The following is a 12,059-nucleotide window of genomic DNA, read 5'->3' as shown; positions in this document are numbered from 1 at the left end:
AAATGGCTTTTAAGACCCCAATCCAAAACCTTTCTCTTGGCTCTAAGCCCATGTATGACATGACCCTCTCACTCACTGCTTTTGAGCCATACCTGTTGGTTTACTGTCCCTTGATCATACCAAGCAAGCTCTCCTTAGGGAAGTCACACACATTTGTTATCCTCTGTGTGCTCTTTTTCCAGATAATTTCATAGCTCATTCCATCACTCTTTTTGACCTCTCCTCCAAATGTCACATCCTCACAGAGTCCTTTCCTGACTCCTAAGTCTAACACTAACCACCAATACTCTCTGTTCCCTTACTTTTATTTTTATCTATAATGACTATTACTCTGAACATTATGTTATTTCCCTATGTCTTCCCTCAAACCTAAACTGTTATTTATTTTACAGGTCAGGAAACTGAGGCTTTGCAGTGACAATGGAGACTATGAGGTCTGAGGCTGAAACCCAAGATTTTGAAGTCAACAGAGGCTCTTTTCATTGGACTATGAAGCTATGAGGTTGTGGGTAAGGAAGAGAGAGAGAGAGAAACAAAGGAAAGAAAGAAGAGAGTAGAGAGTTTAGGAGTAATTTGTTTTTAATATTTGAGAGTGGAGGACAAAGAACTCTTAATTGTAAATCATGGTTCTGTCCAGTAAGGAAGGAAAGGTTTGAATGCTGCTTAGCAGCTGGTGCCAGGAATTGACCACAGCTTGGTGACACTGTTTTAAGTGGCTGCAGGTGTGACTTAAAGGCACCAGAGAAACCAGGACAGGGTGGAGGTCACCCTTTGGATGCCATAGGCTATTAAGGTAATTTGGGAGCTGAGTCAAGGAAGATGTGGTTTGTTGAACCACAAATCCAAAGGGAAAGGGAAAGCCTTTGAAAATGGGTGAGGGTAAGTATTCCTTTGTCCTATTCAGGGAAAGGGCAAAGTACACCCAGCTGGACACAATTAAGTCTTCAAAAGGTCCAGAGGGTCAGGGGCAAGAAAGAGGAACAGGTAAAAACTGACCTCTACACCAACTCTGACACAAACCAGTGAGGGCAAAGAATGTGTTGTAAATTTGCATATTTCCAGAAGAGGAGAAGGTGGCTATACTATTCACACCAATGTTAAGTGAGCCATATGCTAAGAGTATCACCTGAAATAAAATATAAACCTCATTGAAGGCACTCTAAAAGGACTGGTGTTACATACAATAGGGGGACTTCAGTTCTTACCGGGCCCACCAAATCTTACTCCAAAGTTTGAACTGAGTACCCCTCTTCTCTGCTCTCCAACCTCCTCCTCGCATCTCCTTCATACCAACCATTATGCTCTCTTTATCTCTGCTCATATTAATTTCTTCCCAACACTATTATGAACTTCTTCTCTCCAGGGCAGAAATCGGACTCTTTTCTCCATATCCCTAGATCCTTGCATCAATTCTGGCATATAAAGTGTTCAAAAGATATTGGTCAAGTAACAGTGAATGAATGAAAAAATCCCAATTCTCACTCTTTGAATCAAATATTTGGCTCTGTTCATTTGAATGAGACCTAAATGCAGTCCATAGAGAACACCACACCCAGGATTATATGCATGACCATATTCCATCTGTTCATGACAAGGTCTCTATCAATCAGATGATTTGGATAACCGTAACTCACATGCCCAAGACTGGATAATAGATGTGTTCATAAACGATGATATGCAAGAGGAAATGGGAGTCTCACCTTTGAAACCCAAAGAGCTCCTTTGCAGGTCTACAAATGAGATAGAAAAGCTTTGAGTTAGAGGATTAATAACAAAGAGATTTCTTTTTTTAATATATTATTTTAATTCCTTTATTAGATAATGCATATTCATGTGGGAAAAGTGGGAGGAGGAGAAAATTATAAAAAATATTAGAGTCACATCCAGAGTTAAGAACTGTTAACAGGTTACTATGTTCCCCAAAACTAAGCTGAACAATAGGGAAATATTACATTTGAAGTGCACCTGCGTGTGTGTACGTGGGTATACACAAAGCTCTACCTATCCATCTATCAGACAAAACCAGATTTTGAATCCATGAGTAATGAAAGTTACTTTTACTCAATCACCGTCTACCTGGGTGACCCTCAATTCTATAATGAAGATAATAATAGTAACCATTTTATTTTGTATTTATAATAATTAAACAAGACAATTGATTTAAAAGATTCAGCACAATATTTGCAGATGCAATCTCCAAAATATTAGCTATTTTCATGATAAAATTGGGAATATATTACAAATTGTTTTTTAACCTATATTTTTCTGTAAAATCTTGTCATTAAAAGTGTTTCAAAATATGACACTTTTTAAATCATTGCATAAGATTTCATAATCTGGATGTGCTAAAATACGGGTAACTATGTTCATATCTTTGAAAATGTACACTATCTTCAATGTTTTACTATTGCAAATAACACTATAATGGAAAACTTTCATTTGGCCCATGTTGGTGGAACAGTTATCATGTGTGGAGTGATATACTGGACACTGGAATAAGTAATATAGATACAATCACAACTCTTATAGCATTTGTGGAAATAGGAGCATCTATTGAGAAATGCGGGTCAGGAAGTCTTTTGGGAAGAAGTAACATTTAAATAGAAACTTATAGGATGAATAGAAATCTTTCAAATGGACAGAGATGGAAGAGAAGAGCTTGTGGTGTTCCAAGCAAAGAGAATATCAGATGAGAGGGCCAAGAGATACAAGAGTGTGTAGCCTAGTCCAGAACTGACAGTGATTCCTATGGGCAAAGAACACAGCAGAGTGAGCTGGTGGCAGGCAAGAGCAGCAGGAGGTAGGTGGTCAGGTTTCTTTAAATTCATCCTAAAAGGAATCCTTGGACATGTTTTTAAAAGTGAATCAATATAATGGGTTCAATTCCTAGACCTAACTCTTGCTAGTTTGACTTAATTTGTCTGAGCCAGAGTTACGCCATTTGTAAAAGAAGTATGATTGCTGCATGCCAGGTTTGTGGTTGGATAAAAAGTGAGGACACAAAGTTCTCATGCAAAAAAAATTTTCCTTCACTTCTTCCTTATTTCTTTAGTATATCTTAGAAAAACTAGAAAAGTGATCATGTTCAGCAGACATTTTCCATCTGCAAAAATTTAATTCAGAAAACATATTTGGAACACCTGCACGGTCAAGGTGTTCTGTTCTACTAGGATGCTGTGATTAGCTAGACACTGTACCTGCCCTCATGGAAGGATGCAGGAAAGTAATATTAACTGATGTGTGTGAGTGCTGGATATTTTATTGGGCATTTTATGCACAATTTTCCAAATCAATTTATTCTTTACAGAATTTCTCATTTTATGACTGTGAAAACTTACTTCAACAAGTTCTATGTCCACAGTGAAAGAGCTAGTGAGTGGCAGAACCAAGAATCAAGCCCAGGCTCTTTCTACAATGTTAAACAACCTATAATCTAGTATGTTTACAGATTTTATTCTGTAAATGCTTAGAGGGTGTGTTAAGGAAAAGCACTCAACAAAGTTTTCTAAATAACAAAGAATGAATTGGTAGAATTTAGGGAAAAAATGTTTCAATTTTATAAGTAATTAAATTATAATGTATACTTATAAGTAATGCTTTCAATCGACTTTGTCCATCTGTATTTATACTGCCATGACTTTATAAAAATGACATTAGAGGAAATAACCAATGCAACTAGATAAAAGAAAGCACTTAGAGACATAATAATTGGAAATAGAGAGGTAAATAATCTTTATTTAGGATGATTGTATATCTGTAAAAATTCAAGAAAATCAATACAAATATTATTATATACAATAATGGAATAAAATACCACATTTAAAAACAGACAAACAAACATGATAAATTTCTTTAGGGATACATTTATACAAAGGATATGCAAAACCTGTACAAAGAAAGTTTTATAACACTATGGAAAGACACAAAAGTTGACAAGAACAAATTGAGAAACATATCATGTTTTGGAATAGAAAGATGTCATGAACATAATATCCTCCAAGATAATTTGTTTATTTAACACAATCTCAATAATAATATCAAAAGATATCTTCTTCTTGGAGTTAAAACATTGCTAATAAATTTCAATTGAAAACAGTAAATAAGCAAGAATAACCAGATTCACACTTAAAAAAAAGGGGAATGTAAGGGCATAAAGCCACTTTAATCACATCAAAGAGTATTAGCACATGTATAGCCAGTCCACTGAAACAGAATAGAAAACCCAGAAATATATTCAAGTGTCATGAAAATTTAGTATGTGATAAATATGGCACCTTAAATCAGATACATTTTTAACAAATCATGCTGGGACAACTGCATAGCCATATAATAGCTATATATGTAAAGATATAATAGTATAGGTCATATAGTAAACCAGGATAAAATCCAAATAAATCAGAGATCTAAATGTGAAAATGTGAAATCAGACAAGTAGAAGAAAACATAGGTGAGTACATTTCTATTTTGTGAGTGGAGGAGAAAATAACTTCCTAACAATTACTCAAAATCAAGAAGCTATTATATTGAAAGGATTGTTAAGTTCAACTAATTTTTTTCCAAAAGTATTTGCATGGAAAACAAACAAACAAAAGCAAAGTCAAAGACAAATGACACAGGAAAAAATATTTGCAACTTATATCAAAGAGAGAATCATAGAGAAGAGGCCACAAAGATCCCAAAATAAGATCAACAAGCTGATAGAAAATTGGAAAGGTAATATGAAAAGTTATTTCAAAGTAGAAGAAATATAAATGGCCAGGAAACATATAATAAATGTTCATTCTCATTTATAATAAGAGAAATGCAAATTTAAAGTAGACTTCATCTCACCAAAGCTTTGACACCATCTCAATAGGAAGAATAGTGAGCCAACTGACACCTTCTTGCATTGATGGTGGGAATGCAAAATGGTACATACACATACGGAAAAATATTGATCATATCTAGCAAAATCACATACACAATTTCTTTTTGACTGAATAACCTCAGTTTTAGAAATCTATCCCAATTTTACCTGGCAAAAGTAAGATATTACTTACAAGATTATTCTTTGTGAAATTATTTTTAAAAGCAAGATATACAAAACACTCCAAATAACCTTCAATAAAGTACTGATTGAATAAACTATGGTACATTAATATAATATCAACTAAAGTGATATTTTGGAGAAAATCTATAGTATTTAAATATAATCTGGGTCCTAGACGATATCAATTATTTACTATAATAATAATACAACACATATTGTACAATAATAATACAATAAGTGCAGTAATGAATTCTGTAAGATTAGAACCATGGCATAATGGTTACATAAGAAAAGTCCTTTTTTAAAAAACACAGATGCATATTGATATAGGCAGGGATGAAATGACATGATGTCTGTGATTTGACGAAAAAACTTATTATGGTGGACCAAAAATTTAACGATAGTTTTATGTAAGAGTTGTGACAATCAGTGATCTACCTACTTGTGGGTAGTATATATGAATTTGTTTCAGAGTATACAATACATCAACTAGTGAAAATATTATGGCTATTTGCAAAATATTAAAAGATTATGTATGAATATTGAATAAATTGTTAAAGAGCTGTCAATTCAAACTAACACAACATTGTAAAGCAACTATACTCCAATAAAAATTTAAAAAAAAAGAATATTCTGTCAATTCAAATTTTAAAAAGCTAAGGTGTGAATCAACGCAGATAGCACAATGTTCGCTCATGTAACTAGAATCATGGAATTCTATCCTGGAAAGATCTTTTAGCATTAGTGCCCATGCTCCCTTCTGATGCCTGAGTCAAGTAATTATACAGCCTCTGCCTGCACACATCTAGCAACAGGGAATTCACTACATTATGAGGTGGCTTATTCCACCCTTGAACAACTCTGTTGGATAGTATCTTCCTTTTAGTAACCCAAAGAACCTTTCCATGAAAGTTTTAGGTTAACCTCTTCTCTCTCTAAAGATGCAAGTATCATACACCTTGAGAGAGAGGAGAAAGTCTCAAGAAAGGAGTAAGGTGGGCACTGGTGAACCCAAATCAGGATCCCATCCCAGGGACTTAGACCCCAACACATGGAGGTTAGTCACTTTCAGGTTCAGCAAAATGACTCTGATTCTGGCCATGAAATTCTTGGTCCAGTGATATATTTCTGGTAACATACTATTGAATACTTGTCTTGCCTCCAAATCTAGATCAGCTGCCTGGTTTCTGATCCTCTCTGTTCTCACAGGCTCAGATAAGAGGATGGATGTGAGGGAGAGGGAGGGCATAGGGTGGAGAGTGACCATAACAAAAGAGTTAGTGTCGACTTCAAGGCAGATTAGGATTTTCTTTGGGTTCCTGCTCTGAGCTCCCACTCCATGCCAGCATGGAAGTACTTGAGGAAACAATACTATTCTGAATCATACTTTCACTAACATTCATTGGGTATTTATTATATGTAAAGTTCTTTAACATACTTACAATACTCACAAGAACATAATGGGTGATGTCTTCTTACCCTCATTTTTCAGACCAAGAAACAAAGAGGAATTGAGTTGTTTGCCCAAGAAAACATAGAAGTAAAGAATCAGGACTCAAGTCCTGGTCTATCAGACTCTAGAGTTTATAAAATGTATAAAATAGATTCCAAATTCCAGATATGATAGAAATATTTCATAGGTCTAAGCAGCTCTCTCATTACTTAAGATAGATTCTATACTTCTTTGAAACAGCTGAAGTCCAAATCAGAAGTCTGACATGCAGATCATTGCCTTGCCTTCTCATGCATGAAGCTAGGGTCACCTAAGTAGGGTTCTACACAATCACTCCATCCCCCTCCTGGGCTTGTGCTATGAATTTTGGGGGTCCAAGTTTTGGTCACGACCCTGATCCCCATTGAATATTGTCTAATTTTACTCAGCCTAACGATTAGCTGGTCATGATCTTTCAAGGCCCTGAGTCTGTTATGAAATGTTTTCTATTTTGCCCCAATTTGTGAACTCTGCAGTTTTGATTTCTCCAAATTTTTCAATATTTCCATTTAATGTCGAATAGCACAGGTGCAGCTGAGGACAGATCCCTGTAACACACGACTGGAAATCACATTTCAGTTTGACCTCAAATTCACCATTCTACAACTCATGATGCAATAATTCAGTCTCCTAACTGCAGCACTACCCATACATGTCCCCCTTTTTGTTTATAGGTTCTTCCAGAGAAGGTGTGTATATACTTTATTGAAACCCATCTGTATTATGGCTGCTATATTAACTTTGTGTGGGGAAAAAAGAAAAAAAGCAGACAGAGTCCTTATGTGACTCTACTTAGGGATTTATATTGACTGTCTTCAACAATTAGTTCCAGAACCTTAGTCAGAATCAGTATCCGTTTTCCCAGTCTCTCCTTTGTGGAGTTCTCCTCCACCCTTTTAAAGGGAGGAACAACTAGTGTGTGTTTGCCTTCCAACCTGTTTCCTGGTCCCCCAAAGACAAGGGAATAAGACATCCATCGCAGTATCAAACTTGTCTCAAAGACATTCACACCTTCAGCTATTTCATTTTATCCTCCTGGAAACATTCAAGTCATTTTCCCTTCAGTAAGGAGATTGTTCCCCTTCATCGTCACTCACTGTGCACAAGTTGACTCCAGAGGTCTTCATAGAGAGTACAGACATGAAACAGGAGTTGACAATGTCTACATTTTCTTTGCACCCGCTGAGGACATCACAGTGTAAACAGCGGCCCCATTTTCCAGCTCTGAATGGAACCAAATCAGGGAGCCGGGGGACAGACTGTTTTGATTATCTTTATCATGTACTCTTGTCACTGAGCTCCTTTGGAGTTTCAGCTATCCAGGCATTAGCCTGTCAGTTTTCTGTCACCCTCATTTTTTGGTTATTCCACTACTGCATTTTCTTTTTTTTTTGAAGAAGTCTGTTTGAAAACCTGCACTTTTCAGATTGATTCTTCTGTCACTCTTCTATTAGGTCTGTGCTCCCATCTTTCTTCCCTCACAGGATAGTGGACTTCTCAGCTTCTCCCTGTCAATAGGATAAAAACAAGTTATGTACTACCAGATAAAGATCATATTTATGATATCTTTATTAAAATTCTGGTTTACCATGAAAAAGATAACTTATCCATATTCAGATACATTGATACCTTGATAGCACTGGAGATGCAATAATAAATACCACGGGCTCTGTCCTCAATGAGTGACCCTCCTGGTCTCTGAGCGCATACTGTTAAAAATTATAAGATGGACAAAGATTGAATATAAATGATACTAAACAGAAACAAGGGATTGAAAGTAGCATATTAGAGAATTTTTCTGTTAATCAGAAATGTACAGTTCCTTCCTGATATTTCAATTCTCTGTCAGAAAACCAGCATAGCAATTCAGATCATCAGCTTTGAAATTGTTTGCCATTCAAATGCTTCCACTTACTACCTCTGTGGTCGTAGGGAAGCTCATAACCTCTCTGATCCTCAGTCGCTTTGCTGCTGAAGATCCCATAAGCATATTGTGAGGCTTTAACAGGATGAAGCTTCTGCAGTGCCTGCATAGGGAAGCATCAACAATTGCATCTGCAATCCTGAGGTAGGAGATAGGCCCCAGGCTGAGCAGTTGCAACTGGTTTCCTGCCGACACGTTGAGATGATTGCCTGGAGACAACCTGGAAAACTGCACTCATATAAGCAACCTAAGCCACCCCTATTGTGTGCAACTCACTCTGCGTTCACCCATGTGCTCTTCTACATATACTCTGCTTCCAGTAAATGCTGTCTCTATTTCACAGTCTTGGTCTCTTTTCTGAATTCTTTCTTCAAAGAAGACAAGGACTGAGGTCCTTCTTCCAGCCGTTCCACCACCAGAATCAATACTAGGTACCACACGATTGACTGGGTACTTACCTGCCACACGTGCAACACTATTCTACATGGGTGACAGGCTTGACATGTACTTACTCATGTCTTCCTCACAACTACCTTTAAGTTAGTGCATTCCTGCTCCCCATGTTCCAGATTGCTGTGCTGAGATCACTATGGGGGTACGTGGTGATGTCAGGGCGCTAACTCAAACTGTCTGACTCCAGAGTCCTTGGATTAACCACATAGCTGTATGAAGAGTGGCTTTAATCAGTTATGGTGAAAGCAAGAAAATAAAATGCAGCATGAGTCCCCCTACTCCTCCCTCATCCATTCCTCTCATAAACAACTTTAGCCCAGCAGCTAATGGGGAGTTTCTTCCTCACAAGTAAGTGGTTTCAATCCTTTTGGTGTATGATGCCAGTTCAAGGGACTCAGGTTCCCCATGACCCCAAATAATCACTGTTCTGGTTGATGCTTGGAGCTCAGGACTATTGGAAGTAACAGAGCTTAGAAAGTACTTTTGCTTGTCATACCTCCTGCTGGAAGCTTGCACAGCCACTGTTGTCCAAAACCCAAGGCAGCTGACTAGCCTGCATCGACTCCTATGGTTTCATCAGAGAAGCTTACTACAATGCCCTTGACTCCACCTTCACAAGTAACTTGACTCAGAAAGAAAAAATAAAAATTACCTATTCTCCTTGCCCCTAATTCATAATCAACCTGAGCTGATGACAGCCGTATATTTTGATGACAGTCCCCAAACACTCGAATGAGTGGACCACAGAATACCTATGGTTGGTGTGATGGTTAGTTTTATGGGTCATCTTGGCTAGGCTACAGTACACAGTTAAGCAATTAAACACTAAACTAGGGTACTTTGTAGAAATGATGAATATCTACAATCAACTAGTTTTAAGCAAAGGAGATTATCCTCAATAATCAGAGTAGGTCTCATCCAGTCAATTGAAATGTCTTAAGAACAAAACGGGGGTTTCCCTAAGAAAGAAGAAATGCAGCCTGTGAGCTGTAGCATCAGCTCCTGCCAGAGAATGTCCAACTTTCTGTCCTGTCTTACAGATGACAGATTTGCCTCATCAGTCCCCACAATCAAGTACGCCAACTTCTTGCACTAAAATCTCTGCCTCTGTCTCTCTCCTTATCTATCTATCTATCTATCTATCTATCTATCTATCTATCTATCTATCTATAGATATATAGGTTCTGTTTCTCTGGTAGAACCCTGGCTGATACAGTTGGTATCTATAAACATCAAACACACTTCCTCACCAAGGTTACATGCCTGTAACCAGTTTGTAAAGACTTTTCACCCACCGTGATCTTCCACAATTAATTCACACCACAGAATACAAGAGTGATAAGAACTTTCAAAAGAAAGTTCTGGAGTCTGAGGCGCCCCATCACATTTTACTTGTGGATTAGTCAGTTGCCACAGAAACCTGCTGTAGGTCTCCCACAACCTGCAGCTGCAGGTCCCAAACCCTGACTTCATCACAACAGGCAGGGAGAAGGGAGCCTGCATTGTTAGTGCTACTGCTGATGTGGAGTTTCAGTGCTGGGGAAACTGAAAAGTGGGGCTAAATAGAGGAAGGTGGTCAGGAACTAAGGAATTTAGGACACCATTTTTGTTATCAACCTTGTTTAATGTTGTTGTTTTCTGGTGGGCTCCTAAGAGAGGATCAAAGGACAGAATTAAATAGTGGCTAGGTACCCACTAGCATTGCCTGCCATCAGCTAGCTGTGCTTCTGATGTCCTCCAGAGTGTTTATACCTCCTCAAGAGTATTCATTACCATGCCTGTATATATGCACAGCAACATTTCAAATTTCTAATCAGATTGAAATCCACTCTAAGAAATATGACCTGAGATGTTTTATTAATGATTGGACATAGTCCTTTGTCCATTCCTTACTTTTCACAAGGAAATGAATTACCCAAATTTATCCCCACCTCCAAAAGAAAAATAAATTTCTGTCTCTGACTTTGTATAGAGAAAGTATTGTACAATAATTTTACAACTACAAATGTGTGTCTCACTATGTATAAAGTGTATAAATCAATATGATGTATATACATATATATATTATATTCATGCTTAATTGTTTGACATTTAGGTAGTTTTTAATACATATTTATGCTAAGTGAAATTAGGTATTCATTTACAAATTTAATAAACAGTTGGTAGAGAGGCACAGGATTGAGAAAAGAAACTTCATTTATTCCTAAAATTTGTCTTGGTGTAGGCCTGAATCTCAAGATGTATTAAACATTGAAACCATTTTTATTCCTATGTATTTCATCAACTATGTTTGTTCAACTCCTTTTAATTTTATACTTTTAAAGACCAATGTTTTACATTTAATAGCTTAATACCATTTGAGAATTACACTTTTAAAACCTCACTTAAATGTTTTACTTTCTGGAAAATGAACATAGCTTTCTACAACTAAAACATAAATCTTCTTTCAAGTTTCAAAAGCATGTTTACTGGCATTGAAAACCATGTAAGAAATGAAATTAGATACCATAGTCTTATAAACATGATTCAACCATTTCTAAAATTCTAAGCCATATCAAGATAAAAATGACCATATCTAGATATATTTTAATTATGCTATACATCATGCATATAACTTTTCACTTAAGGCAATAAAAATATAATATATATTATATATGTAAAAGTCTCATGCAACTATTATGCACCAGATGCAGAATCAGATATTTTGCACATTGATCAGCTAAACCTTACAGTAGATATAGAAGTCCCTAATTATTTAATTAATATTAGACCTTTTCCATTGGAAGTACTTGAAGTTGCTTTCAGTGATATATAAAAATGCATCTAAATAGCCAATTAAGATGTTGGGACTTTTGTTTTCAGCACTGAGTGATTACTTATAAGCAGTCATATGTTAAATCACAAATACTATCTCAATATTATTTAAGCCTTATAACAAATAATACCTGCAAGATTTCTTTATTTAATTAATGTTTCACATTATCTCAGAAAGAATTAAATGTGGGTTATGGACTGTGTGACCTTAAGTTCCAGTTTGCCCAGCATATCACAGTTTAGCTTGCTGTCCAGAGATAATTATTAACAGCCCTCTTTTCACTCTCAGAAATGTACCCATTAGGATGATAAATTAACTGGCTTCCCTACTTACAGGACTTCATAAC

Source organism: Balaenoptera borealis (assembly GCF_965194805.1).
Source record: "Balaenoptera borealis genome assembly, chromosome: 3".
In the NCBI taxonomy this organism is placed as follows: Eukaryota; Metazoa; Chordata; class Mammalia; order Artiodactyla; family Balaenopteridae; genus Balaenoptera; species Balaenoptera borealis.
This window is presented reverse-complemented; position numbering follows the sequence as displayed.